This window comes from Rhinopithecus bieti, unplaced genomic scaffold, assembly GCF_001698545.2.
Source record: "Rhinopithecus bieti isolate Rb0 unplaced genomic scaffold, ASM169854v2 scaffold_10612, whole genome shotgun sequence".
Taxonomy (NCBI): domain Eukaryota; kingdom Metazoa; phylum Chordata; class Mammalia; order Primates; family Cercopithecidae; genus Rhinopithecus; species Rhinopithecus bieti.
The window spans coordinates 3,250,145-3,277,936 of NW_016806990.1; the positions used below are offsets into that span (position 1 = coordinate 3,250,145).

At 37.4% G+C, this 27,792-nt stretch overlaps 1 long non-coding RNA gene across 2 annotated transcripts in view; it reads left to right on the plus strand.

Annotated features, from left to right (window-relative positions):
• LOC108534330 (uncharacterized) overlaps positions 1-24,586 on the plus strand; it is a 324,475-nt gene extending 299,889 nt beyond the window's left edge. For both annotated transcript variants that reach the window (XR_001886942.1, XR_001886943.1), the window contains one exon: positions 23,379-24,586. This is a non-coding gene — a long non-coding RNA (uncharacterized LOC108534330). The remainder of the gene's footprint in view (positions 1-23,378) is intronic.
• The last annotated feature ends 3,206 nt before the right edge of the window (positions 24,587-27,792 follow it).

A 27,792-nucleotide genomic window follows, 5' to 3' on the forward strand; every position in this document is an offset into this window, starting at 1 on the left:
AGTTTTTAAAATTAAAATTGAGTTATCTGACAAAACTGTAAATATTTGAGGTGTGCAATTTCATGATTTGATGGATATATGTATAATCACCATAATGAAGCTCATAATATATCCATTACCTCAGATAGTTTTCTTTCTTTCTTCCTTTTTTTTTAATGAGGAGGTGGTGAGAATACTTAAGATACATCCTCTTAGCACATTTCAAGTTATATAGCTTACTTAAATTATATTCTTTCAACCTATAAGGCAGGAAGGGAAATAATTATGATCCCCGTTTTCAAATAGTGAAACAGAGGCTGAGGTTTGCAGACATCAAGTGCCTTATACAAGGTCATGCATCCTTATGCTAAGTGCCAAAGTCGTAATGAAGACTACCTCTTTGGACTCCTAATACAAGACTTGTTTATGATTTCCTGTTGCCCCTTTAAAAAACAAAACAACAAAACCCCGTCTCTACTAAAAACACAAAGACTAGCCGGGCTAGTGGTGGCAGGCGCCTGTAGTCCCAGCCACTCGGGAGGCTGAGGCGGGAGAATGGCGTGAACGCAGGAGGCAGAGCTTGCAGTGAGGCTGAGATTGCGCCATCGCACTCCAGCCTGGGCGACAGAGCAAGACTCCATCTCAAAAAAAAAAAAAACCCAAACAACAATAACTAAATAAAGGTGCATGATAAATATGATAAATGATGAATACAGTTATATCAGAAAAATGCTTTTTTTTTTTTTTTTGTGGCAGTGATGATTGGGAATTCCCTCCCTCTATGAAGGAGAGAGTGATGCATTGGGTTTTGGGCCAATTTATCTAAAAGTGAAAGAGCCTGGTCTTGGGGAAATGCTCTCACCAGTGGTGGAAGGAGGAAATGCACATGTGAGGCCCGCAGTGGATCAGTGGTCTGCCATGATTGAAGGTGCCTTTGGACTTGGATGGGCATCCTGACATTGTCTATTCCTGACTGTTCATTTCTCAAGCTTCTTGTTAGCTGCCAAGGTCTAGCAGGGTGAGAGCTAGCAGGCTACATTAATGTCAATGAAGTCCAGTCAGTTCGAGACAGCTTTGTTTTTCTACAATTAAAACAATGAGGCAATGACTCTTCGTCATGATCTTTTGGGTCTATTTCCCCTGGATACTAAGTAATGGTGGTTCTAATTCTTTTAAAACAGACTATAATTTTTTTTTTTTTTTCTCACGTGAGGTCACATACACAAATGCTTGTGGTTTTGGTCCACATGCATTTTATATGACTCTGAAGTATAGCGTTATTGGTGAACATAAAAGCAATCAGACTTTATTACCATTCAAGAGTGACGCTAGAAAGAGCGTCCATGAATAATGCCCTGGACTCCTGGAAAGCTCGGTGTATCATGCCTTTTTTTTTTTTTTTTTTTTTTTTTTTTTTAAGAGCACTGGGCCTTAGACAGTAGATGGCAGTGTGAGATGGGAAATTTAAGTCTTGGCAGCGATATGCTTGAAACCAGCCCAGTAAAAATGGCTTTTTGACTTGGAAGCATTTATGAAATGAACTTTGAGTCGGAGTTTTGTCTGACAGCCAGGATTCCACCCTGCGAGGTGCTGGCAACCCACAGGTGAGGCTGTGTAAGTGCTTTGTTTGAACCGAGGCTGTTGCACTGCTCGGAAGCAAGGTGGGGAGCATTTGAACAAAATCATTGTCACAGAGCCAAGCAAACTGCCACTCAGCTCTCTTGGCACTCCTGTTCCCCCTGGCAAAGTTAGAGCCTCTCCCCTTTGCCTTTCTGGGAAATTCATTGTGTTTAAATCTAATAAGTAGAAGCTTTGATATATCCAAAATGTTGATGCTGCTTCAGATTTTAACTTAATCTTCATTTTCCTTTCTATCCTAAACCCCTTAAAAGTCTGAAGCAGAGAGTGAAGGGGTTTCCAAACTGAAAAGCAAATTAGATTATTCATGGGAGAATTGCTCAGTCAATCTGAAAGCACACTATTCCCCATGGCTTATCAAACGATGGATTCTATTTAGAATCTTTAAGAAATCATGGAAAATAGGACAGTGTTGAAGCTGGTTTGGGTATCTCTTCAATTAAAGACTCTTGGCAGTGGCAGGATTTGGTATCTATAGTGACCTGGTAAACCTGTATCCCTCTAGAACACCTTATTACACGCAGGTGTATTTTAAGCACAGAATAAGTAGCATAAAACCTTTGTTTTACACAATATTTTATTTCATAGAGAAGAGGTTAGAGGATCCTTGCTGAGCATGCAATCATTGAAGAATCAGAATAGGGTGCATAATGAGTGTATCCTAAGGTTGGTAATATTCTGCTTCTTGAACCTATCTGAAAACTACATTCCCTTAATTTTAGGTGCAATTTCTAGACTAGTTAAATCTCAGCTCTTATGTGATATAATATATATTACTTAACCCTGTCTAAGATCTTGTTTTCCCAACTGTAGAATGAGACTAATAAAAGTACTTGCTTCGGCCAGGCGCGGTGGCTCAAGCCTGTAATCCCAGCACTTTGGGAGGCGAAGACGGGCGGATCATGAGGTCAGGAGATCGAGACCATCCTGGCTAACACGGTGAAACCCCTCTCTACTAAAATACAAAACTAGCTGGGCGAGGTGGCGGGCGCCTGTAGTCCCAGCTACTCGGGAGGCTGAGGCAGGAGAATGGCGTAAACCCGGGAGGCGGAGCTTGCAGTGAGCTGAGATCTGGCCACTGCACTCCAGTCCGGGCGACAGAGCGAGACTCCGCCTCAAAAAAAAAAAGAAAAGTACTTGCTTCGTAGAGCCTGTTATACCATAAGTATTACCAATACAATACAGCTTGCTATACAACAAATATTAGCCATTATTATTACATATATGTTGACGAGTGCTGTCCCGACCTGCAGGACAGTCGAACAGACCCTGGAAGGGGGAGTGGGAATGGAGGAGACAAGAAAACACGAGAAATGGAGACAAGACAAATAGTCTGATCAAGTCTCGTTTAATGGTGGCAGTGCAATGCCTTATATAGGCTGGCAGAGGAAGAGGTTGGGCCAGGGCGGTGACGGGCAGCCGGATTTTCTCAAATTACAATTGCGCATGCGCCATGGGTTTGTAATTTTGCAGGGCGCGGGATCGCGCCTGCGTCGTAGGCTGCATATCTTCCTGGGCGCGAAAATGTTTGCGCGCGCGCGCGGGAAAGGCTTGCGCGCGCGCGCGCGGGAAAGGTTTGTAATAAAGAACCCGGAAATGTGCCATCTTGTCTCCGCTTTGCGGAGATCAAGCAACAGAGGTCGGCTAATTCCGGGCCTCATGGCTCCTGACAGAGTGCAGGCATATTTTCAAACAAAATTACTTTTTCTCCACTTCCCAAAATAATTCCAGATAGTGAACACTGGTAATACTCTAAGTCAAACAAAATTAAGTAGATAAGTCTGCTCAAAATATACTGTGTACACAATTAAGTGCAGGAAAATTTAAGACTACCTATAAAAACACTCATTTTCATCAATGTGCTTCAGAGGAGAAGAATAGAATGTTACACAAGCCTCCACACACATACTGTGTATGCGCATGCACATGCCCGTATATTTTAATTCATTACTTAAAAGAGTGCTTTGGTTAACCAGGTGTGGAGACACATTTTCAGGACAAGAGAAATAGAAACATGAGAATAAAGTATTGCCAGAAGTCACTTTCACCTCTTCTTTTTAACAGAGTTTCTGTTTATCAAGTGAGATTGGGGTCAGAGCTTGAAGGGGTAGAGTAGGCATTAAAAATGGTCATAGGCATAATCCCAGCACTTTGGGAGGCTGAGGTGGGGAGATCACTTGAGGTCAGGTGTTTGAGACCAGCCTGGCCAACATGGTGAAACCCCATCTCTACCAAAAATACAAAAGTAAGCCTGGCATGGTGGCAGGTGCCTGTAATCCCAGCTACCCAGGAGGCTGAGGCAGCAGAATGGCTTGAAACTGGGAGGCAGAGGTTGCAATGAGCCGAGATTGCACCACTGCATACCAGCCTGGGTGACAGAAAACAACAACAACAACAACAACAGCAACAAAAAGGTCATAACCATCCTAAAACTGGAAGCTTCTCTTGAGAGATAAGTACCTAAGTTAATCTGGAGGAAAAGTAAGTTCAGAGTGATTGAGTTAGTGAATTATGGTTAAGTATCAAGAAGTTACTTCCCAACTCCACTACTTTTCACTTTCTTACATGTTCCTCAAGTTGTTTTTTCATTTCATTTTTTTGTTTGTTTGTTTAATTAACTTTACTAAGGCAATGTGTCTGGGTTCTTTCCCGGGCTCGTCCAAGTTTTGAGATCTTGGGAAAATTGCTGAATGTCTCTGTGTCCTCACCTATAATAATAAGGAATAATAACACCCCAGCTTGTTGTGATATGAGATAAGCAGATACATGTAACACCCACCACCTCAGTGTGGGGTGTAAGGTAAGTTCTCATCCCATAAAAGCCAGAGATAAAAAGGATCATTTGACTTGGCATTTATAGAACTAGAAAACTACATTATGTTGGAAAGAAGCTCAGAGTTACGTAATACCCCTTATTTTATAGATGAGGAAACGAATGTCTAGAAAGGTTAAGTAAAGATTGCTAACACTGCTTGCATTAGTCAGGATTCTTCAGAGTAACAGAACCAATAGTACTTATTTATTTATTTGTTTATTTAATCCTTCATTTATTCATTACAAGGAATTGGCTCCTATGATTGTGGGGGCTCAGACATCCCAAAATCTGTAGCCAGCAAGCAGGAGACCCAGGAGAGCCAGTGATGTAGCTCCAGTCTGAAGATTGTCCAGCCTGAGACTCAGAAGGAGCCAATGTTTCAGTTTGGATCTGAAGGCAGGAAAAGACTGGTGTACCAGCTCATGGCAGTCAGGCAGGAGCAGTTCCTCTTACTAGCAGGAGAGTTGGCCTTTTTGTTTGATTCTGGCCTTCAACTGATTGGTTCAGACTCACCCACATTAAGGAGGGCAACAGTCTGCTTTTACTTGGTCTCCTGATTAAAACATTAATCTCATCCAAAAATACTTTCACAGACGCACTTGGAATAATATTCGACCAAATATCTTGGCACCCTTGGTCCAGTCAAGTTTACAGTATTAACTGTCACACTCTTATAAAGACTTATAAATTAGTTTATGCCTAATTTTAAGCTTCTAATACAATCAACTCAAAGGAAATGTAACTGAGCTCTAGTGGCCCCATTTGCTAAAGTATAACATTAGTGTTTTATTCCAAACAAGTTTAGGCTTTTCTCTTTGCTAAGATAAATTCACATTTTTAAGCTTTGAAAATGCCATATATATAATTTTTGTTTGTTTGTTTGTTTTGAGACAGGGTCTCACTCCTGCTCAGGCTGGAGTACAGTGGTGTGACCATGGTTCACTGCAGGTTTGACCTCCCGGGCTCAAGCTGTTCTCCTGCCTCAGCCTCCTGAGTAGCTGGGACTACAGTCTCATGCCACCAAACACTACTAATTTTTGTATTTTTAGTAGAGACGGGATTTCCCTGTGTTGCCTAGGGTGGTCTTGAACTCCTGGGCTCAAGTGATCCACCCACCTCAGTCTCCCCAAGTGCTGGGATCACAGGCGTGAACCACTGTGCCCAGCCAAAAATGCTATTTTGTTAATAGCTTCTTAGAGTTTTTGCTTTTTGTTATGTGGCCTTGAAGCAGAGCAGATCCATGTGTATAGAGACCAGTCACAGACACATTATAGAGGTTGCCCTGAAACTTCATTTGTAACTTTCTGGCATTCGCTTTCTCTTTCACATGATGTAAGGAGACAGCAGCATGTTGTCTTTTTTCCCTGACAGAGGGAAATCTAGGAATCAGTTATCTGCCTTCAGAGAAGTCTGGGATGAGAGTACAAGGAAACAATGAATCTCACCACTTTGAGAGCCCTTTTACCAGGAGGAAATGAATGAAAAAGAGTATGAGTTCAGATCAGCCTGGGAACTAAAGCCATGGCCATGCCTGGGAGAAAGGAACTTAAGGGGAAGACAAAAATCAGTGGGGAAGTATACACTCTATTATCAACAAAAATCAGATGATCAATTTGTATTTATTATAGGACTAGAGTGTACAGAACTGAGTGGCCTTCGAGGCAGCTCAGGGCATTGAACTCTTCCCTTGATTCTCTTGGGTAAAGACATTCAGTGCCACATCACCAGTATGTGATGATTGCACTTGGCAAGGGTGGTGGCCGAGGTCCACACTGAATTTACTGAAAACTGTCTCTTCTTTTCCTTCTCAACTACTGTGGTTATTAGGCTATAGTCTTTCAGTACCTTTACACTTTATGAATTGTTAATTATTCTTGTTTTTTTCTGTTACCATTTCTTTTTATTATTATTATTATTATACTTTAAGTTCTAGGGTACATGTGCATAACGTGCAGGTTTGTCACGTATGTATGTTTGTGCCATGTTGGGGTGCTGCACCCATCAACTCGTCAGCACTCATCAACTCGTCATTTACATCAGGTATAACTCCGATAATAAAATGAATTATAAGTTTAAAATAATACATTTCTTGGCATTCTTGAGGTTTGATCACGTTTTTGCTTAATTTGAAGAGTTATTGCTACAAAGAATATTATCAATGAAAATTTATCTAACATGTTTAAATGCTTTTAACTGATGATCGATATTTATTTTAATGTATTGAAAGTATTTGAGTGTTCTGTTTGCTATTTACTTTATTTCTTATCATTGCTAATTTGAATGATATTTATTATTTTGGGGGACCTCATAAGCAATATGCAATTAATACTTGAATTTATTTTAAAAATTAACTGAGTATCTCCTTAGATTGCATTGCCAAAACACTTTAGAATAAATCTTGGAAATGTCTTAAGTACTTTTTAGTTGGAATTATTTAAACTGAAGTAATGATAAGGGTAATACTATTGTTAATGATCCTTATAAAATTCATTTTTATTTTGTTTACCAATTCCATTTTGGTTCTTAAATTAATGTTTTCAATTGCATATATGCACATAAAATCAGTTAGTTGGACACTATAATCAAATGGTAGACTCAAGAAATTATATAAACATTTATTAAAATAATCTTATATTTATATTATTTTATAATTTTCAACATGATTTCATTAATTATCCTTTCATGAATATTATTGTGTACTTACAACAAGAGGCTCATGTTTTTCGAACTCTATACTTACAACACTGATTATGACATTGCTTCTGCCTTTAAAAAACTTATATTACACTACTGTAGACAGATAAGTGAAGAATTATTGATCTTGGAAGACTAGTATTACAAGAGAGGCATAAATAAAATATTTTAGAAGCAGAGGATGAAGCTACAAACTGTTTTGAGGGAAATAGGGATGAGTCAAGGAAGACTGTGAAGACAATTTAGGATTTTGAGCCACATTAGAAAAGATGAGGCATTGCCTAGGAGGAGAAACTGAGTGAGGGAATTTTAGGGAGATGGACAAGCAAGGATGTAGTGTCTGCTTGCACAGAGGGTGTTGGGGAAAAAAAAAAAAGTTAACATTTGGAAACAAAAGGAGAAGGTCAACATTTAAATCTAGAAAAAAAGAGAAAAGATCAGAGCCACATATTGGAGAGCCTTACAAATTATTCTAGGTATGTCTACCTTTTCCTAGGAAGGCCAGTGAAGGTTTAAACCTCACTTATCATACAGCTACTTTAAGATGCAGAAAATGCAAATGATCTCAAGTTTATGAGATGTCATCCACTAAAAAATATTAACCAAGTGCTAGCCTTCTAGTTTCCAACCCTGTGCAGTTCAATACCTTGCAAGTAATTCTGGGTCTACTTCAACCAGTTTTCCAGTGAATCCAGTAACAAATGAAACATAAGTTGCAAGGGGTCAGAGTTTTGTCTACTGTGTTTACTGCAGAATCCCCAATACCCAAAACAGCACCTAGTGCCAAATTGGTAGAACCAATAAATAGAAAATATTTATTGAATGATTATGAAGTGTCAGTTACTCTTTTAAATACCATTACTTGGATTAAAGGATTAAAACCGCTATTAGATAATTGTGTTCCACTTTTGGTACATTATTTTACAAATTATTGCTGGACAAGCAAATAATAACATGATATTAAAGGTTCTGGAGAATATCATCAAATGTGGCCTAAAATGACACATCTTGTTGAGGAGATTTAGTTAGAGGAGACTTATCTTCAAATATTGGAAAATCTATCATGTAAAAGAAGTAGATCTATTTTGAAGAATAATCTCTGGAGAGTTTGCTTAGAGTCAATGTGTGGGTGCTATAAGAGTTATATTTTGTTTTAATATGTGAAATACTTTTTTGACAATTTGATTTAACTAATAATAGAAAAAGTTAATTTGGGATAAAATAAGCTTCAGCTTACTCATGATATTCCAACAAGAGCTGGAGGGCCATGGGTTCTATAGAATAGAATATAGAGCTATAGGATATACAAGGTTCTGTGAGTCTAGTAGAAGTTGGTAGACCAATTGGATTATTTTGATTCAAGTGAAGAGTGTACTGGTCTCTTAACATGTATGTTTGAAAGTAGTTGGCCTGTTTCAAATCAGTTTGGAACATCAATTAAAGGGGGGGAAAAAGGCTCTTTGGCCTTTTCTCAATGTCCTTTCCAAACCAAAGCAGATTATTCATAGTTTCCTTTAATGTCTGTTTATGAGGAATGACTCAAGGGAAGTTTTTCTTTAATTCAAAACAAGCAGATTGTTTACATGATGAATGGATGGTTAATACTTGTATGTTTCCTGAGAGTGTTTACTGCCCATCAGGTGTTGTTTTACCTGAACTTCTGATGACTCAAGAGATGGGACAGACTCAGACCATGAACTTGGACTACTGAATTTCAGCTTGCTCTGTGGCTGATTATGAATTTGCTGAAATTTTTTTTTTACAACGCCTTACAAGCAACTGATAGTTTAGCAAACTGTTAAATTGCAGATGGACTCCAGTGGCTTGGGATACTGGTAATGGCATTGTTACATTTCTGTATCTGGAGCTCCTCTTGTAGAAGGCTCTGAAGAACAGGGACACATAAATTTTCTGAGGATATATGTGGACTAGGGGTTATGAAGCGTCATGCTTGGAGAAAACTTTCTTTCTTTCTATTTCCTGTTTTCTCATTTGAGGAAACCTTAATGGCCACTGCTAGTCTGCTCCCATTATTGGCCAAAAGGAAAAGAAGCCAGGGAAACTGATGTTATTAAAGAATGTGGACACCTCAGAGATGGTGACGCTTGACTCTCTTCCGTTCTTCTCCATCTGCACTGTTGGATGTAGAACTCAGGATTCCCTGAGCAGACTCCAGATCAAATGCTGGTAGTGATTTTCTTTCTCTTGTGGTAGAGGGTGAGAGCTCAACAGTTACACAATCAGAGAGATGGATTGGCCTCATAGTTTAAAGCTGACTTACAGAAGGTTCCATCTTCTTCAGTACTCTAGGAGAACTTCTGTTAGATCGTTGTTCATGGATTTCTTGACATGAAAACTCAATTTTTATGTAAAGAAATTGTAGATTCTTAATGTCTTCCCTCTGAAGTTCCAATCAGGATATACAGAGGAAAATAGACCTTTGATTTTAAGATTAAAAAAACATAAAGAACACATCTATTTAGATTAATATGTTTCATGTTTAATACCAGAAATTATAAGCTGCTTTGTCATTAAAGCAATGGGTTTATGGCGGGGTGATTGCATTGAAGGTTTATGGGTGGAGTTGTGAAAAAACTTACAATGCGCAGGTAAATTAGAAAATCAGCAATCTTTTAAAGGATATAGTTTTCCTGAATAGTATTTCTACAAATATGATATTCACTCCTTGGTTCCTACAAATTATCTGCATCATTTTTTAGATGTCAAATGAGTATTTGGAGGCCTAATGCTTGAGTTTTTATTCCAGAAGTGACTTGTAATAGGTTTCCCATCTTCCTTTCGGGTGAAGGGGACACTCTTTCGTGAGTATAGTTTCTCTAAAGTTCAAATTTGTTTGTGGATGTTGTAGTGGCTAGAGAAGCGGACATGGATCAGTACATAGAGGCCCCATAGAGGCCCTAATGTCCTCTCTGCCACTAAAGTCACTGTGATAGGACATAAATCATTGCCTCTCCAAGCTGGTTTTTTTCATCAGTCAAAATTTAAAGTGGACCTCGATGGCTCTTAATCTCTCTGCAAACTCTAACATGAATGTTTTTATATTGACAATATTTTTTCATAAGGCAAGAAAGCCACTCCTTGAGAATAAAGTACATTATATGGCATTTAAAAAAAGAGTGAAAGAATGTGCCTATACCTAGGTAAAATTTCAAGCAAATGATGCCTTTCCAAGTAGCAAAGTAATAACAAAATAGTCCATCTCTGGAAATACATTTTCATGGGATCTTTTCAGTTTATTTTGTGGATTTTTAATAAATACCTTTTTAGGAAAACATAATGGTAAAGGAATTGGAGAAAAGCTAATGTTTCAGGACATGTTATTTGTCAAAATTATGATTGAGACATGACAGTTTCCTAACATTTTCTCCTTTAGTTTCTTTTAGAGAGTTTTTATTTGCTAGTTTATTTTAGGTTTATTCTCCAAGATTGTTGACCCCAGAGAGGAAAAAATGAAAAGGAATAGATAACTATCTAGACAAAATCTCCCCCTTGCCCTCTGAAATGTTATAATAATTTCTCATATACTCTAACTTTTTCAAATATGCCTTTGGTTTTTATACCCATGGTCTATCCTGAACCTCTTATTTTTTCCCCACTCTGACACTGAAGGCCTCATCTCTTACTAGTGGACACAGAGTCCCTCTTGCTTACTCTTGGAAAAAGCTACAGTGCAAGGGTTTAAGCAAACATATGTATTAGGCTGTGTATGGTTTGGCCTGGGAAGTAACTAACAAGCTCAGGCCTCCCACAGTTTTCCCTGGGAACCTTTACTGAACTTCCTCTGTGGCTTTGTTTCCTCTTCAATTAAGTCAGGCTCTTTCTATTCCCAACTACCCCGCTCTTCTTTGGTAGTAAATTGTCATTCAGGTGCATGTTCTCATTTGCAAAACCAGAGGGTCACTTGTATGTAGTGATATGTTTGAGTCACCTGGCATTCTGTCGTCATTATCTCATGTTGGCATTAACGTCCCTTTTCTCTGCCTTAACTCTCCTTAATTTACTCAGAGTCCAAATTCCTGCTCACTGCATCTGTTTTCACTACTTGGAAAAGAACAAAGTGCTAGTTCTGATCCCCATAGGGGTCAATTACCTTCCCGGTGCTCACCATCACATATTTCATCTCCAATCCAAGCTGCCATTGAACAACGTGGGTTGTTCAAGTCACAGTTAAGGGAGGAACGAAGGGTAGACTGGAGTGAGAGAGAAGGCAAATATTTTGAATAGATTTGTACAAATCCATCAGTGCACCTGGAAAAACTGCATAGTAGAATAGACAGAGTAGAGGTGTTAGAATTAGAAACTAGCCTTCACATCTAGCCTTCGTGGCATCTTCACTGTTTGTCTTTAGGAAGTTGCATAACCTCTATAAACCCAATTTTTTAATATATACAATGTAGACAATGATGACTATCTTATTGGATTGTTGTAAGGAAAAAAGATAATAGATAATATATTCAAAGTGCCTGGCACTTGAAAGAGAAAAGCCCTAAATAAATCATAGTGATTAGTTTCACTAATACTGAAATAGCACAGCCCTGAATATAACTTGACAATTATTCATTGAACGACACCTAGTTACTCTAGTCTGTGTATTAGAGTTGATAGAGTGTATAAAAGAGGTATAAATTGCAAATTTTTTTTTTACCGTTACCTCATCTTCAGCTTTGCCTACTGAATAATATCTAATACTTTAGCAAGATATTCAAAGTTCTTTCAACTTGTCCTCAGCCAATTTTTTTTTCAAACTTCAATTTTTTCCCTTTGCTTCCACAGTCTGCCTTCTTGCCAAACCAGGGGGCTCTCAACCGTAAAACTCCTTGAGTTTCCTTCGGCTGAAGACACCACAATGAGGCAAATCCTACTCATTTAAAGATCTAACCTAAATGTGACTTTCCATGTGGAGTCTTTCTTGATCCGGCCTGCTACCCCACCCTCACAGGAAGAGTGATTTATATAAAACACAGCATGGAAAGCCCTTAATATGTCTTGCTCCCCTGCTTTTATCTCTCCCTTACCTTACTTGTCTATCTTATCTGTCAATGTTGTAAGTTTCAGCTAGCAAGACTTCTTCTTCTTCTTTCGTCTTTCTTCTTCCTTCTTTGTTCTTTGTTCTTTCTTCTTTCTTCTTTCTCCTCCTTCTCCTTCTCCTTCTCCTTCTTTTTTGGAAACGCAGTCTCGCTCCGTTGCCCAGGCTGCAGGATGGAGAACAGTGGCTCCATCTCGGCTCACTGCAAGCTCCACCTCCCGGGTTCAAGCCATTCTCCTGCCTCAGCCTCCTGCATAGCTGGGACTACAGGCGCCCGCCGCCACGGCTAATTTTTGTATTTTTACTAGAGACGGGATTTCTCCATGTTGGTCAGGCTGATCTCCAACTCCTGATCTCGTGATCCGCCCACCTCGGCCTCCCAAAGTGCTGGGATTACAGGCGTGAACTACTGCGCCCGGCCGGCCTCTCCTTCTTTAGCAGAGGGAGTAAGAAGAGAATTGGAGCTCCGCTGCTTATCAGCTGCGTGTCCGGGAAAAGTCGGGAATCTGTTTTTACATCTGTAAATGGGGGTTGTCAATAACTTGTGGAACTGAGCAGATGTGTATAAAGCACCTGGCACATAATGGGAGATTGCTTTTTAAATATGATAGTGGCACTTCTACCTGGATTTATACATGGTTGTGGAAGTGACTGTCACTAGATTTGAGTTCATCAAGGCCAGGGACAACCCTCAAGTATCACTGGAACTCCATTACGATCACAATGCCTAATAACTATTGATTACATGCACACATGCCTTCATGTCTTTCCTTCTTTTCTCCAGAAATACTGCCCCTTGGCAGGCTCTCATGCACTGAGGTGGCTCCAGCTAATGTCTAGGTGTCTGTGTGCTTACTTTTCTAAGCTCAAGACACCTGCTGTTACTTTTACATAGTTGGTGGCTCTTGATGGTTCTTAAAATTAAAGTGAGAATTTTAAACATCCCCCACATTGTCTTTTATTTTTCTCCATTTCCTCCACTAAAAGAGACCTTCCTTTTGGTTCTCTAAGCAGGGTTCATATATTTAACTACATGTCTTTCGTGTCACGGAAAACTAAAGCTTTCGTGCAAGCTAAATCATAGGCTTCAATGGAGCAATGTAATTCCAAATAAAGGAAAAAGCAGAGTGATTGATTAGTTTACCAGGATAGAAATTAAAGTTCTGAAATAAGATTTGAGCAAAATAAAAAAGGCTGCTTTTTGCATTCTGGCTTGGGGAGTTTTATGGTGCTGTTTGACTTTTATTTATTTATTGTTTTAGCGTTAGAGAAATTTTATTTATTTTTTATTTTTTATTTATTTCCGTAGATTATTGGGGAAACAGGTAGTGTTTGGTTACATGAGTAGGTGCTTTGGCTTTTAAAAGAGGATGGTCACTAATCTAGTGAGAGAATGTGCAAATGAGGACACAAGCAACATGTTTGATTAAAAAAATCAAGTATGCTTTTAAAAGGATATTAAATGCAGAGTTTGTCTCTAGGTCTGACTTGCTCGCCCACTTGAATGGGTTCATACATTTTGGGAGTCAGAATGTCTTCCTGCTGAGTGGAAGCTTACCAGGAAGCTCTGAAAACCTCTGATAGTTTTCACTTGCCTATTTTTTGTCAGAGGACTTGAGTTGATTCAGTTAATTATGCCCCCCCTCTGAGTTCCATTTTCATCTGAACCCACATGGCAAAGCTGTAAATGATACGTGCAAATAAGAATTCATCTCTGGGGAAAGCCTTCTTACAGGAATGCCCTGCTTCCACGTTGTGGGGTGCCAACAGTGTGCTGGGTTTCAGGGCTACCACCCCAAGAAAGGAGTTCATCTTGCCTTTTCTCCTTTCAATGTTAGTGCCAAAATATTATATTTTACGTACATTCGAAGAATAAGGTGAGGCTGTGAAAAAGACATTTCTATTAAAACTAAAATGATAGCTCATTTATTTTAGGAATTTTCTTCCATCCTAATAATGTTGAGGGATATATCAGATAGTCTTTACTTTCACCTAGGTGTCATCAAAACTCAAGCAAACATCTTACGCTCAGCTCAAATCTTTCTAGCTTGTTACATTTCAATTAAACTTTTATTTCACAAAAATGAGAACGGAGTGGATTTAAGCTCCAGAATGACTCATTTCTCTCTATGGAGATATATTTTTCAAGATTCAAATAAGGCATTACATTAGTTTTATAAACAAAAGAAAATTGAATGCCAAGCCAGTATTTTTTATATGGTTCATGAGACTTTATTTTAATTTTTGGTTTTAGGCAGCACGTGCGATCATGACAGAGAGCCTCCTGAGATTCAGTTTGCTTTTGATTTATGAATTTTCTAACTGAAATACCATAGTCACATAAATATTTTGCTGGAGCCCAATCTTTCTAAGATATCAATTTAGAGTTGTCAGTAAATCTTTGGTTAGAAAGTGTTTCAATGCACAGTACATGTTGCAATGAGCTCTGGGGACAGGCAAACTAAGGCTCAAACCCAGCTCTGTTCCTTGGGAACTCCACAACCTTAGCCAAGTTTCTTCTCATTTCTGTGTAAATAGGTGTCCTGATGCCTACAGTGCACAGTGATTTTGAGAATCAGATATTTTACAGTATGCAGAGATCCTCACGGTGTGCCTGGCATGTGACGGGATTCAATTGCTATGTTATTGTGTGGTCCCTGGACCAACAGCACGCACGTCACCTGGGAAATGGTGAGAAATGCACATTCTCAGCCTTACCCCAGCTCTATTGAATTAGAAATCTACAATTGGGGCCCCAAAAAGAAGTCTTCCAGGTGATTCTAATGCGTGCTCAAGTTTAAGAAACTGTCAGAGTGTCTTATAAATTAAAAAGCAACATTTACTGACTCAGCTCAACAGCAGTTTAGAATTATCCTAGAAACTTAGTACATAAGGTGGCTCGTACTTATTTTAAATATCATAACGAGAAGGATAGTCTTCCTTATAAATATGAAATCTTCAGATACAGATAAAATGACTGAAAATTGCTGATAGTTTATTATTTTTTATGACTGATAAAAGGTGCAGTACGCCAATTATCTTATTTAATCCTCAAGACAAACTCAAGGAAGAGTTGCTATTAGCAGTCATACCTTGTTAAGCAAGTAACTTGGACTACAGAGGACAACTGAACAAAAGCGATAGAGGTGGGCCTTCCATTCTAACAAATTTAGGAAATTTAATGCCTAATCCCTATTAGAAAAATAGTCTATGAAATCAAACTGACCATAGAAGTCTTCTTAATTTTGATGAGATTACTAAACAGACACAATTTCATTCCAATTTTTAAGCAAGTGTTAGACTTCCCCAGAAAGTCTATGAAAAGAGTTTTCCTCCCTATTCTGGGTCATAGCAAAGTTTTTCACCTTCTTTCTGGAATTTATCACAACCTGTATCATTTATGAATGTTTATGTACACACACACATACACAAATGCAAACATATATATTGCTAGAAACTTCATGAAGGCAGAAATCACATTTGCCTTATTCACCCTTTGTAGCCCAATGTCTAGAACAATGCCTGGAACGTTACTTGAACTCAAAAATTATTAATTTAATATAATAAATGAATGAGGAAATCTCTACTAGCGCTGGTAAAAATTTCAGAGACTCATGGCTCTGGAAAACAGTCTAGTCCCTTTGAACTGAAGAAACCATGACTGAATCTCCATTTAGAAAGCCGATAGATTCATTTTAGTAGTTTTAACATTAACATGGCAAACACACCCACAAGTCATGAGATCAATGTGACATTCATTCAGCCATTAATCATAGAGACATACGCGTTGAAGTTGAAAAGGACATTGGAGAACATCTAATCTCTCCTTGTGCAGATTGGGAATTTGGGCCCAGAGGTTAAGTGGTTTGTTCAAGGTTAAATGCTGATCAGGGGCTAGGCTGGAAGTGATGCTGGAAATCAAGGTCGGCTGATTCCTGGCCCATCACTTTTCTCACTCTAGACTGTCTTCATTAAGTGTACTGGCCCTGATTGCATATGGGCACGTAATATCTAAACTGCAATCATACCCTGGATCCTTCTATAATGTAATGCTTAATGTGAGTGACAAACACAAATGCAATTTTCTTTTAAATTGGCTTTGCCACTAACAATCTATGTAGTCTTCAGCAAATTAACATCATTGTACCTCAGTTTCTTCATATCTAAAGTTTGAAAAAATAATAGTTTCTACTTCACAAGATTGTGAGGATTAAAGGAGATGAGTTGTGTAAAGGGTCTAGAATGGTTCCTGACAGGTAGTAAGCTCTCTGTAAGTGTTAGCAATTCTTACTAATAGTATCTTGGGTAGGAAAGTTTGCTATGGGATATTTTCTTCCAAGTTGACTCTAACAGATAAAAAGTGATAAAAAGATAAAAGTGAAACTGTGGCTAACAGTGAGTTTTCACAGAACTCAGACAAACAAGAGTTTCCCAATTTCTATCAGTGACTAGATGAGCAGGCAGTATTCTTTCTTGCTTTTTAGTCCCATTTGGCTCTTGGGACTGGGACTATCAGTTCATATTATTTATTGAAAGTTTTGTATTCGGGAAAATTTGACTAAGCACAGCAGAGCAGGGTACGTGGAGTGACTTAAATTCTTACCAAGAGTTTTGGATTATAAGCACAAATTCCATTTGAAATATGCAATCCACAAGCAAGAAGTCCATGTGGTTGAAGTTATATGGTTGATACCTTAAGAAGAGAAGTTCAGAGTCTTTCACGTAAGCATGCAGTTTATGATGAGGAAAACAAATTAAGGTGAATCTTGCTTGAAAAAAAAGACATGTTTCTGAACATTTATACAAATTAAATCTCAAAAATTCAGATTTAAGTATTGCTATAAAATGTTTATTTACTAAAAAAAAAACACAGTGGAAATATATTATAGTTTTCTTTCTATTCTAGAGCGAAATCTACTTTAATTTGATTGAACGATGAGGAAAATACCTTATATGGAACATTGTATATGGAACACAGTGGCTCATGCCTGTAATTCCAGCACTTTGAGAGGCTAAGGTAGGAGGATAGTTTGGGGGCAGCAGTTCAAGACCAGCCTAGGCAGCATAGTGAGACTCCAACTCTGGGAAAACAAAGAGAACCTTGTATATAATATACAGTATATATATTATGCATAGTGTACATATACTGTGTATATACAGACCTGTCTACATATACACCACATATAAACAAACACACACATATACATATATAGACACATATGTACACATATGCTTGTATTTGTGTCGCATTTAAAAATGCATCTATGCCCATTACAAAATAAAATTCTAAACTGAGTTGAGCTAATAAGTCATGTCATTCACTGATTGCTATGCAATTAGATTTATAGCAAACATAATAGATCGATCAGGTCAAATTGATAGGAAACAGGCTAAGGCACTCTGGTGGCATTTGCCACTGCCATTATATTCTCCTAATTAGGGGATTGTAACTACTTAAGCCATTTACAAGATGGTCAGTAGAGCATTCACATGAGAAGAGCTTAGCATACAATGGAAAATGTATTTGGAACATAGAATGTTTGGTTAGAGTCTGGCATTATTCTTTTGCTTTTAAAACAAAGAGACATAAAAACCAGTTTCTCTTGTTTGTTTTAGGATTTCATTCTGTGTAATTCTATGTAAATTTGACTTCTTTTTGGGGACCCCCGAAATGCACACTTACTTCTTACAGGCATATCATGTTTACATTCCAAAATGGAGAAAAGGCCTGCGTTGAAGGCTGCACTAGCACGAAGTGGAAACTTCAAAATTGGCTCTGAAGATTCCATTAGAAGAAAGAAATTGTCAATTATCCATAATTAATATTTGCTGAGGACTCAAGGGGGCTTAGCAGGTATGAGAGGATGTCAAACACACCCACAAAAAGTTATGTTATTTCAAGTTAAATATAGATTTTCTTGCAGAGTTTTCCCACTAGTACCATATTTTTTCATTCCTTTAGAAATCTAGTTATATATTTTTAAAGAAGGGTTAACTGTATATTCTTTAACTTGTTTCTTTTTTACTTCTCCCCACGGCAAAAGGAGCAACGACAACAAAATAAAAGTTTTATGATCCTGCTGAATCAGGGTACTAAAACATGAGTTAAATGAAGAGGCGTGGTGGTTTTAATGAAGAAAAATAAAACAATTTAAGCGTTGCCAGGTGGAAAATGAAACAATCTCTTTATATGGAATGTATAGAAAGGGATGAGGCACAGGGATGTTTTGGAAGGCAGTTTCCAATGTCAGGAATTTTTTGCCATGGTCTTTGATCTGCAGGCCAATTTCAATCTTGGTCTAAAAGAAAAAATGAAGAGGAAAACTATTACTTGCTCTAATGAAAAAAGTCTCAGTGAACCAAGACTGACTATGGAAAAACAACCAGGAGAAAGGGTGCTGATTCAAATAAATAAATCTTAAAACCAAAAATCAAAATGAAACTAAAATCTCCCAAACACACACACACACACACACACACACACACACACACACACACGCACACTAGTTCCCAAACATCACCACCACCAAATGCTTAATATGCTGTCCATATACAACTATACTATTATTTAGTATCCTCTGACTACAATTTCTTTTTAGTGAGTAGTACTTCTCTTTCTTTCCAGGCTAGGTCATTAGTATTATCTGCTAACTCTCTTATCCACATAATCCAGCTTCTAAAATTATGTGAACAATCACCTACCTATGAAACATGGCCCATAGTAATTGATGTTTCTCATTGTCACTCTGCTGGTAGAATGTATTCTGATTTTGTTGCATGGACTGACTTTTACAAGTAAAAACCACATTGATGTTAAAGAAAAAGTGGCAGGGATGTTGTTGCCTCTCTTTGGTGCCGACTTGGGCGTCTATGGCTATATCCCAGATATAAGGAAATCTGGATAAAATAGGGCTTGTTTAAAGCAAAGCAAAGCAAAATATTTGGCTATGCTCAAAAACATGAAAAGGGAAATCTTCAGTTGCCAGGAAAAGAAATGCAAAGTCGTGGAGTTGGTGTTTCAGGGCTTTCAGGCTGAATATTTTTCTTAGGCGTTTGGGTTTCCATACCAATGGAGACCAGGGTCTAAGACACTGTGGGATGTGGAAGTGTTGTTTTATCTTTTGACCTGGATAAAACCACCACAAATCTAATGTCCAAGGGAGTCTCCTGGAAGCCAGGCACCCACCCTTAGATATAGATAGAAACAGAAGCCCCTGTGAGAAACTAGAATTCCACGCTACTGTGAATACAGGTTAAAAACTTCTGTAACTTGGACAAGAAACTAATACCATAAAACTGACACATAACCTTAAACTAAAACTGAAAACCAAATGCAACCAATGAGAAAATCCTCTTGAGGCTGGAGATAATCGAGAAATCTGAAAAGGAACTTAAAATGGTAATGTTTAGAATTTTCATAGATGAAGAAATGGATTGTATCTATGTTACAGAAACAAGGAAAGCAGATTGGAAAGTGAAACAGATATAAATTTAAAAGTGAATTTAAAATTAAAACTTAAGTGAAAATATATTAGATTTATTTCTACCAATTCTGAAATTAGATATATTTCACAAAGGATATGGGTAGGGGAAGTAGAAAGTAAACTACTATTTAGTGAAGACTGACTTAAACCCAACAAACTAACAGCTTTTCAGTTGAGGGCTTTCTCCTTAATTTCTTATAAAACCATCTAGGCAACAAACTTATCTAAATCATTTATTTCCTTTACATCCTTCAAATTCTAAAAATCATGATTGATTTGCAAACTTTAACTCATAGCATTATTTTCTTTTTTGTTTTATTTATTTTTATTTTTTTGAGACGGAGTTGATCTCTTGTCACCCAGGCTGGAATGCAATGGCGTGATCTCGGCTGACTGCAACCTCCGCCTCCCAGGCGCAAGGGATTCTCCAACCTCAGCCCCTGTGTAGCTGGGATTACAGGCACCCGCCACCATGCCCGGATTGCATTATTAGTAGAGGCGGGGTTTCACCACGTTGGTCAGGGTTGTCCTTTTGTCTTGATCTTGTCTGAGAACTGAGCATGATTTCTTCCATTCTACAATGCTATAAAAACATGCTCAAGAGATTTTTGCTCATAAATTCTTCAGGAGTTGTTTTCCGTTATTTTCTAAGAAGAGAACTGAAATAAAGCAAATCAGAGTCTGCACATCCTTGTTCTATTGTGCCCATTTTTATAGAAAAGGTTCCTGCATCACCCACATTCAGATCTCAGACCTCTGTTGCAATTGACGTTAAACACGTCACTCTAAAGTAGCTAGACTGTAGGCAATTTCCTTTTCCCAGCTGTTTTTCTGTTTGTTATTGTTTTTTCCTAAGGCACATACCAGAGTTCTGCTTTTGCTTCTCTGAATATTCGTTTAGCCCAGAGGTTCACTCTAAGCAGCCATAATGCCACTTTCTCAAGACATCAATAAATCTGATATATTTTGACTATTTATCTCACAGACAATAAATATCCTTGTCCAAAGTACATTTCACGAATTAGCTCAAGTTACATTTGGGCTGCTTCGGAGCTGCAGAGAAAGGTGCCAAACATTTGATACAACACAAAATTGCATTTAACTTCAAGGGAGAACAAAACTTCTGATTCTCTCATTACAAGTAAAGGGGAAGAATCTGTGTGTGTGTGTGTGTGTGTTTTAAATCAAGTCGTTTATTTTCATTTATCTGTCATTTTTATTAAAGGACTTCATAGTGAGGTATGTTTCCTGAAGTTTAGGGGTAAATTAAAATGAGCCTATATGTTTAAAAGAGTATGATTCATCTTTTAGATGTTTTATTGCCCGCTGTTGATGATGAACTATTAAAAAGAAAGTGAGAAATTGGGAAACATTGATGCAAGCTTGACTTTGGCACGCTTTACCTCTCTTCCTTTTATCTGTCTTCTCTTTCACTTATTGGCTGTTTTCTGCCTCACCACAGAACACTTTAGTTGGTGATACTGGAATAGTGAAGTTTCCTGCTAGTTGGAAATTTAAAACTTGCTATCATTATGCTTTGCTTCACTACAGAAGAGCTTCACAGGTTTTCCCAACCAACTTTTTCAGTGTATGACTGCCAAGGTTGTATTGTGAGACATTCTCTTAAGAATAAAATTTAGCCTCTGAATCTGGGGGAGGTGAGCATTATGTTGTTTAGCCAATTTACTGATTTTTCTTGTTTTTCTTTTCCTGATATCTAGAGCCCTCAAACCAAAATATTAGCCAGCAGGCATTTCCCAGAGAACAGGAATTCAAAAATGAGTTCTCCATGATGTAGTATGTGCTCTTTGGAATTCACAGGACTTTTATAATCAATATTTTCCTTCCTCTTTCACGATGACACTCAAATAGAATGACAGTAATGAACTAGCAAACTTGGATAGGAGACTACCATGTCCTTCTAAACTCCATAAAAAGTAAACATAAAAATCTTAATTGATTTTATTCCAGTTTAGTCAAATTGCATGTTGTGTTTTTTTTTCCAATAAAGTAATGAAAATTTGTTGAATGTCTACTGGGTGAAAAGCACTGTGCTTGTTGCCGAAGAGGAATCCAAGTACACATTACGTGTGGTCCTATGTACATCAGCTTTGCCGGATATAGGGGCCTCTACATTTTACTCTGTGTCTAGGATTGAGAAAGTCATTCTACTCTGAGAACAATAAGCTCGTCATTTGGATATGAGACTTTAATTATCTAATTGAAGAGCTCGACTCAGAAAACAGATGTCCACAGAGGGAACAGTCGTTTGTTCTGACCATCTTTAGTATCCTTGCCCATCATTTTAAGAAAACAGTGATGAGCAAAACCTGCAATCAGAGGTGTTTACAACTGGTCACTGGGAAGATTAAATGCTATTGTGGAAGAAGTCTTTGGGGACCTTTGGCACAGGCTCTTGCTGACTTTTTTTTCTGCTATAATTATTACACTATTATTATTGAATTATTATTGATATAGTGATATGAATATTATATCTGGTACAATTCAATATAATTAGTATTGAATTAATTATTATTCAACTGGGTAGTATTTATTCTTTTTCTATTATATGACAGAGTTTATATAAGAATAGGCTTCTTTGCTTCTTGTTTGGAAGAATTCACTGGTGAAGATTTCTCAGCCTGGGTGTTTGCTTTGGGGAAATATCTTACTAACAGACTCAATTTCTTTTGTAGATAGAGGCCTATTCAGACTTGGTATGTCTTCTTGTGTTAGTTTTTTGGTTGTGTTTTTTCAGGAATCTGTCTATTTCATCAAAATTTTTCAATTTATTGGCACAGAGGATATTGTCACAGTATCCTATACTTTTAACACTTTAAAAAATATCCATAGGATTGCTGTAATGACTTCTTTTTCATTTCTGATATCGATGATATGTTTCTTCTCTTTATGACTTCTTTTATTTTCCTTGGACTTAAGTTGGTACACACTTTTCTACTTTTAAATATGAATATTTAGATCATTGATTTCAGCCTTTTATTTGGCTTTCATCTAAAATGCATGTATATATCTTGTAATATTTAAAATATAATATTTATGTTCACATATTTATTAGATCTTTAAATAATAAAAATGATGATGTAAATATTTATTCACATATTTGTTTACATATTCATTTATAAATATTTATATGCTATTACTTAAAACATATACATATATAAAATATAAAATATATGTTTTAATATAAAAAATAACCAATATATAAATATATAAAATAATTATAAATGATGTTTATAATAATTATGTATATTTATAACTATTTATGTATATTTATATTTGATATTTATTTTTTAATGTATTTTATGCATACATTCACAATTATGTAAATATTCATATAAAATATTGTAATATGTGCATACTTAAAATACATAACATATCAAAACTTGTGTTAGACAAGGGAACCGTTTATTTTCACTCTATCAGGAACTGAGCTGCCCTGGGTCAGGTTATAGTTTTTGTCAGCTTCCTCCTAACTCGTGTCTATACTGATCCAAGGCTTAGTCCCCAGACACTGGGGGTGTTTGCTCAAATCCCCAGCTCCTTGGTGGGTTCGGAACTGCAATATTTATTTCCTAGGCCCTGTAAAACTGCTGAAAACTCAGAGTCTCAGTTTAGCTTCTCAACCTCTTGCTTCACAGCTAAAGAATTTGGTGAAGACCTTGACCTTGTGCTCACTTGTTCGTCCTCCCCTTTTCTACAGGATGTAAGCTGCCTTGAGGCCCTGAATTCAATTTTTGTCTCTCCATTGCTGTGAAACTGAGAAGCTCAGCTGACCTACTGGCCTCCTGGCCCATGTCTTGACCTCCAATTTTTCACCTTGTACCTAAAGCCAAGAATCAGCAACTGCTCCAAGGAAAAAAATGGGTCTAAGAAGTAAGCTCATCTCTCGTTGGTTCTCCTTTCTCCAACATCTTGGCCCCTCAATTCCTGGTTGTCTCGCTGGCTTTGTGCTGCTTTCAAACTTATAACTTTGTGTTTCATCTGACTTTTCATTGTTCTTGACAGGGGTTTCATTGTACTCCTGTGTACTCAACATAGCCAGGAGTGGAAATCCTGGCATGAGTAACAGAATTTTTCACTCAGCATTTCTATGTGGTATTTACAGTGCTAAGGTCTCTTTTTAATTAACACAAGACAATTTTATTGTCTTGTAATTATAATTTGGATGAATATTATATTATACATAATAGTAAACATGCATTCTCTAAATGTATAAATAAAGGTTTAGAAAATTTAATTATGGATAGAGTTCAAAAATATAATACATCCTCACACTTATAAGTCCAAATCTGTGTTTATAAAAGCATTCTAGTTACAGAACTAATTTTATGAAACTAGTTTTTGTTCATGATCCACATATATACTTTTATTTTGGGTTTTTATTGTTGTTGAAACAATATTATTATTAACAAGCACTATTTCTATTCCAGCATCACTTTTAATAAGCCATGTAGCTCAATATGGCAATGTAGTATATTAGTTTAGATATAAACCAGTACACATTAGACACGTTGATGTACAAATTATTTATTCATGCTGTTTTAAAATGACAGAATATAAATAATGAAATATTTACTTCAATCACTGATTTTTAGTATAATAATTCATTAAATATAGCTTGCCTGTATAAACGGGGTCTCTTTTAAAGGCTCATTGACAAATGTTGAGGTCTCCAGAAAAGTGATAATGTTAAATCAATCAGATTTTCAAGCCAGGTGGATATGAACCTAGAATTTGGAGGTAAGACTGATGGACGAAGATTAAATAGCCCTGTGTTAATTAGCCAGTAGCAAAAGTCCTGCTGTCTTTGAAAAATATTGATTGAAGCTGATTGATGGACTTCATGGATGGAAAGAGAAGCAGATTATGGGAACTGGGTAGATCAACTCATGAAGCTAGGCTCATTCATTAGGGAGATGTAAATAAAGTTGTACTATTTATACATGCTGTCTGATTTGCTTCAAATATGTTTTAATAGTTTTCAGTTTTCTATCTACATTGTGCTGAAAACGTATGCTGAAATAATATCTTTATGCACAGAAAATAGAAAAAGGGGAAGGTAATTGCTCAGTCGGTTGTCCCTTTAAGCCAATGAAATTCCACCACAGGGAGATGCCTCTTTGTGCTCCCAGATGCTTGCACTATGTGTTCATTCATCAACATAGAGCTCTTCATTTTGCCATTTCATACGACATCAATGGGGAAACCACAAGTAATTTAACTGTTAATATAGCTGCCGTAGCATTTCAAGTACAGACAACACATTATTATTATGTATACACTAAATCAACCAATATTGATCTATTCTGGAGCATGTATGGAAAGAACATCATGCAGACACTGGGGAAAATACAAAAGAAGATCTTAAAGTCTACTGTGTCCACTGGGAACCTATGCATGCTCTACATTCATACCCCATCTTGGCTCTTAAGACTCTTAGGGAAATTACAACTTAAAATTGAGATTTGAATACTTGGTTCTACCTGTCCTTTCTCTCCAACATATGACGCCATTTTCCATTGCCAAACAGAAGCAGAGCACTGAGGTCATTAACTTCAATCGTATCTAAATCGCACAGTCTGATAAATCACAGGGCCCAGTTTTTTTGCCTCATATGTTCATTAAAGGTATGACCACAAGGCGATGTTTGGAAGAGTGGCAGGAATGAGTTTCTTTTCTTTCTCTTTCTTCTTTTTTAATTTCTTTGCAAAGTTACTATATATATAGTTGGATTCAATTTTATATATAATGGGCAGCTGAGGCTTATCACAGGAATGCAAGGTTGATGAAACCTTTGAAAATTAATTTATGTAATTAACCATGACAGACTTAAAGAAATAAAGTGAAAAACAAAACATATGACCATTTTGATAGATGCAGAAAAAGTGTTTGACAAAATCTAATATACATTTCTCAGAAAACTCTATGACTAGAGGACAACTTTTTCAATTTGATCAAGGGCATCTACAGCTAACATTAAGCTTATAGTTAATTAGTTAACATGTTTCCCTAAAATCAGGAAGAAAGCAAGGATGTCTGCTCCCACTACTTCTATTCGACATAGAACTGGAGGTTCTAGTCATGCAGTACAGCAAAGAAAAGATATAAAAGACACCTAGTTTGGAAAGAACAAAAACCTATCTCTACTCACAGTTGATATAATCATCTATCTTAGGAATCTACATAAAAATATTAGAACTAATAAGTGTATGTATAAGATCAATATTCAAAATCAATTGTATTTCTTTTTTTTTTTTTGAAGTTACATCTATATTTATTACTTTGCACACTATCACAGACCTTTTCTCTCAGTTCATTCGAAGCAAGTAGCTTGTTCCCACCCGCACTGAAAGGGAGAAAAATTAGACTCCACCTCTTTAAAAAAATTTTTTTAAATTATATTTTAAGTTCTGGGATACATGTGCAGAACATGCAGGTTTTTTGCATAGGTATACGCATGCCTTGGTGGTTTGCTGCACACTGATCAAACGGAGAAAATGAGGCTTTATAAGATCTTTCACTTTGTGAACAGATATGTACATGATGCAGTTTACTGACCTCCTCCATGACTGCTGCTCTGTATAGATTTCCACCAATCACAAAGGGAAAAAATAGACTTCCTGTTTAGAAAGCTACTTTAGCTATTGTAAAATTGTGGTCCAACTAAGCACAAATTAGAAACACCAGAGGATGAGTTTCCTGAGCAGTAAGGAGGAGAGGCTTTTCTTGTCTCGTGCACCTTATAGCATATCTAACTTCAAGATGAGCTGTGGCTGCAACCACTGGAGAGGTGCAGAAATCAATCTTGTAATCAGCTCTTCCTTCTAATGCCTGCACAAGCCCTACTCATAACTGTCTCCTTAGCCATCCTCTACCTTTACTTTCCTCTCAACACCCACCCCTTATACTTGTCCAGAGTCTCTGGGCACCACTGGGAGAGGGCTTTGGCCTGGGGGACCACAGCTAGAAGGATTTCAGTGAAGGCAATGCTATTTTCTATACTGATGCTTAAGAAGAGACAATGGCTTAGAAATAAGGGCCTGGAAAAGTAAATAATGAAGTTCAAGAATAGCATACTCATGTATGAGGCAGTTTGTGAGTCTGAGATGACACATTAGGTAAATGAAATTTGCGTGAGTTTAGATTGTTTTCTTTGTTAATTTAAGTTGCTGGTGGATGGCCAGCAATTAAGTAGAAGTGTTAGGCAGAGGGCAAGCTAGTTCAGGAAGTTTCTGTGGCAGGTGATTTGTAATAGACTGAACATTTGTGTTCCCCCCAAATTCATAGGTTGAAATCCTAACTCCCAGGGTGATGGCACTAGGAGGTGGGGCCTCTGGGAGATGACTAGGTCATGAGGATGGATTCCTCATGAATGAATATAATGCCCTTATTATAAAAGGGGCCACAGAGAGCTCTCTTGCTTTCCTTCCACCATGGGAAGACATAGGAGGAGGATGTCATCTATGAAGCAGGAAGCCCTCCCCAGACACTGGATCTTCAGGTGCCTTGATCTTGGACTTCTTAGCCTCCAAGATGGTGAGAAATGGATGTTGTTGTTTAACCTATCTACTGTGTGGTATTTTTGTCATAGCAATCCAAACAAAGTAAGACAGAGATATTTTTTAGAGACAGGATCTCTCTATGTTCCCCAGACTGGTCTTGAATCAAACTCCTGGTCTTAAGATGCTTTCACCGCAGCCTCTCGAGTAGCTGGCAATGTAGATGAGTGTCTGCAACATCATTTAAGATCAAATATTTACTGATTGTTTTTTAATGAACACTTGAATGGAGTTTAATTGGTGTCATACTCTGTCATAAAAACAAAAAATATTAACTAATAACAACTCCAGGAGTTTGGTTCTGTTATTGTCCCTGTACTATACAGGGAGGAAACTGATAAAATCAAGAGGTTGTGTGACTTTGCTGAGGCCCGTGACCAAAAAGTTGCAGGGCAGGGTCTTCACTAGGCAGGCTGCTGCTAACCTCCTGGTGCCCTGAAGCATGTGTGCTGAACCTCAAGAAGGGTCACTTAACCAAAAATTAGGGGACAGGTTTTGCCTTCAATGAGAACAGAGACAACTTCTCCAAAGACTAGCGATTTGGGAGCATTAGCT